The following is a 3,594-nucleotide window of genomic DNA, read 5'->3' as shown; positions in this document are numbered from 1 at the left end:
CAGTAAACCACACACAAGTCGTATCAGTTGGGACCATATATTTAATATGACTTATGACGGAAGTGTGAATTATGTCAAATTTACACAGAATATAAACTCTTGAATGGGACGTGGGAAGCTATGACTTGGATGCATATACGATTTATACAGATCAGACTTATGCTACTTTTACTCTATATTGATATTAAAATGATTCACGTTAAGATGCTGAACACTTACCTGCCCATTAGGGCTGCACAAGATGGTTGTACATTCTGGACCTGTTCCAAATTTATGTTGCTCTTTCCATAAAAAATCTGTCGGAGGATTATGAGGGATTTTGGCTATAGCTGCCCATACCTACAAACCAAAGTGGCATGTTATATTAGACAAAGCAAAAAAAGTTGTACAATTAGAATAAAATAATAGCTCAAAGATAATGAGTAATATAATAATCCTTGCACAGGGCAGGGCAAAACCTTAGGCAAGTTTCCTTATTCCACATGCCTCTGTTTACCTAGCAGTAAATAGGAACCCGGTTGTCAGTCAATTTGTAGATCGCTTTCTGGGGATAATAATCCCTATAAATAAATAATGTAGTCACTCAATCCACGACTGTTTGTGGGACGCTGCTGTGTGTAATTGGCTGCCGCGTTTCTCCCCAAAATACAGTCAATTCACTTTACACTATATTCTGTGAAGCGCTTTGAGACGTCTTAACGACGTGATAAGGCGCCGTATCAAATGCAAGGATTATTAGTATAAATAGAGAGATTATTTCCACTACCGTTGCACTTCTGCCAGGTTTTAGTCGGGTCCTCGGGGGAAATCTATAGACTAAGACAGGGTGCCCACCAACATTCTGCTGTACAATAAAGTTGCCAATATCTTCCTCCTTGTCACAGGAATTGTTTAAGATCCGCACAAAGTGGCCACTTGAGGATACTTCGATTATTTTGACGTTTCCTATTGTGCTGCAATAAAGCGTTAATAGAGTTAATAGAAATATTTTCTCAGTAAGTAAAAAAAAACTTCCAAAGTCAACTATCGGGAAAATACATCATGTTAAACATCACCTTTTGTGTTCCTTTCAGGTCTGGGTAAGTACAAACAGCTTGACTCTGATTGTGCATGTTTCCACAAGTTTTGTTCATTTGAATTTACACAAGGATTTTAAGAATAATAATCCTTGCATTTGATACAGCGCCTTATCACGTCATTGGGACGTCTCAACACACTTCACAGGATTTACTGTCAAGTGGTTTGACTGTAACTTTGCGTGGGCAAATGTGACCACCGATTGACACAGAAATACACAGGCGCTGAGAGTACGGAAGGAAATCACAAGCATCTTGCAACTCTCTGGGAGTGTGTTCGTCCGTTTGTTTGCCTTCACTTAATGTCTGCACAGTTTACTGTCAATTTCTACTGAAGAAAAATGTCTGACATTCCTTACTCAAAATGAAATGAAAAGTCGAACATACTTATCTTTAGTTGAAGCAGTCGCCTTTCTTCAAATTGAAACGTGCGATTTATAGTATTTTAAAGCAGGGGCTAAAATAGCTTGTGTTGTCTCCGATTACAATGCCAACTTTTAATAAGTGGCAACACATTATCTGCCAACCACATCTAAACCATCTCTAGCATTGAGTGAAGACGGCTCTGTCCTCTGTTTTCTGATCGCGAGGCTGAGATATTCATTATTTCCTTTGCAAGGCTGCAGTATCTCTCCTGGGCTTGACGTCTCATTGGCAACAGCTTAGCAAAACCACTTGCTTCCCGCTGCCTGCTGATTCCCTGTGTCATTTCCTAAGCACAGGTTAGGTTGACTTTCATCGCAGCCTCATCAATAATTTTACTTTTCCTAAATAAGCAAATAAGTTGGAATAGGACTGTTTAACGTGCTGCTGTACAGAGGACATGGCACCGTGTCAGACACTTGGCTGAAACCAACTTTATTTTGTTCAGCCGGGTGTCTGACACCTGCGGAAACCCACCACCATTGCTTAAGAGTCTCCAAACCAAGCTGAGAATTCCCCACATCCCAACTACACCTGGAAATCCCAGAGAGAGATTGTCGGAATGGAATGCGCTCTCTCTCCTCTCTCTCTCTCTCTCTCCCCGGAGGGACACATCCTGTTTACTTAATTCCAGAGAGTATTAGGCGCAGGTTGGCGAGAGCCAAGGCTTGGGGGGAGCCCAGAGTGTGAGTTGGGGTAACTGCTGGAGTCTAACCAGATCAAACCACTCAGCTTGGCCATTGATATTGCTACCTGGTAAGCTTTCCCAACGCGTGGGGTGGGGGCGGTGTTTAGATCTTTCAAAATCTGAACATTTTTGTCAAATGTACACAAATGTTTTTGAGCGATTACACTTGTGGGTCTTTACCTATTCCTTTGTGCCAGCGCAGACCTGATTTTAGCTAACCTGGCAGAAATGTAGATGCAACTAATTTTCATCAGTGCGCTGATTGTTCCAGCGCACTTGAGGGTGAAGTGTTGCAACAATGATTCATGATAATAAGAAAAGTAAACTTTGCATTTGATATAGGCCGCTACGCTATGGGACTCTACAATTTAAGAACCTAAACAGGTATGCTGTGTCCAGGATAAGTTGTGGCTTGGTACCAATGTGATTTGCACCAAGGGATGTAGTTAAGCTATGTACATAATAATAATAATAATAATTAATAAGCTATGTGTATCATCCATGATATGCTTTTGCTGTGTTTTAATGAAACGTTTTGTTTGCATCTATAGGGTAAGCAACATCCTGTTGTCTGTCCTGAAATTGCCCTTTGCAACTCTAAACCTACGTCCTCTTGTTCTACTGTCTTCCTAAAGTATTGTTCTGGGTTTGCTTTTCCAATGCCATTTAATATTTTACACAGCTCTAAAACGGTCCACTTTAAGATTTCTTCTCTCAAGACTTAAGAGCTCTAGCTTTTCCAACCATTGTTCACAGCTCATAATTATCCAGCCTTGTTCAGCTCCCCCTCCCTCCATTTGATCCATAAGCTATAAATGTTATGTTATGTTTCTGGAAGAGAAACACAAATATACTGTTTCTGCGACCCACGGATGTTTCTCAAGTGGGGCATCCAGCCCTCAGCAGCCAAAAGGTTGGACCCACCCAAACCACTCAACACATACCAGGAACCCAAACCTGTCTGGTTGGTAATAATAATAATAATTATTCCATTTGATAAAGTGCCTTATCAATGGCTTGATGTTACACCAGATGCTGTGTTTACCTACCTAGCGATAAAGGAGTGCAGGAATAGCTTTATATGAATTGTAGAACCTAAACAAATTAGTGGATTGAAGATTGTTTGAATGAAATGTCAAGAAACATGCGTAAAACCCACAAACACCTGTGTGTGTAACCTCTGTCAACAGTGCTTGCTTCAGGTTTGTTTTCCACTTTGGGCAATCTCTCTCTCTCTGTACACCATTGATATCGACCCACGTTTAAAGACTGCACTGTTTTATTCTCTAATGGTTTCCAGATCACACTTCTCAGTAAATAGGGGACAGTTTAATACGTAGGAATGTTTGTGTCCGATCACCTTCAGTAGTCAGGGAGACATCTCAGAGTTTTAGCTACCTGGAAGTT

The sequence above is a fragment of the Callorhinchus milii genome, unplaced genomic scaffold (assembly GCF_018977255.1).
Source record: "Callorhinchus milii isolate IMCB2004 unplaced genomic scaffold, IMCB_Cmil_1.0 Scaffold5, whole genome shotgun sequence".
In the NCBI taxonomy this organism is placed as follows: domain Eukaryota; kingdom Metazoa; phylum Chordata; class Chondrichthyes; order Chimaeriformes; family Callorhinchidae; genus Callorhinchus; species Callorhinchus milii.
This window is presented reverse-complemented; position numbering follows the sequence as displayed.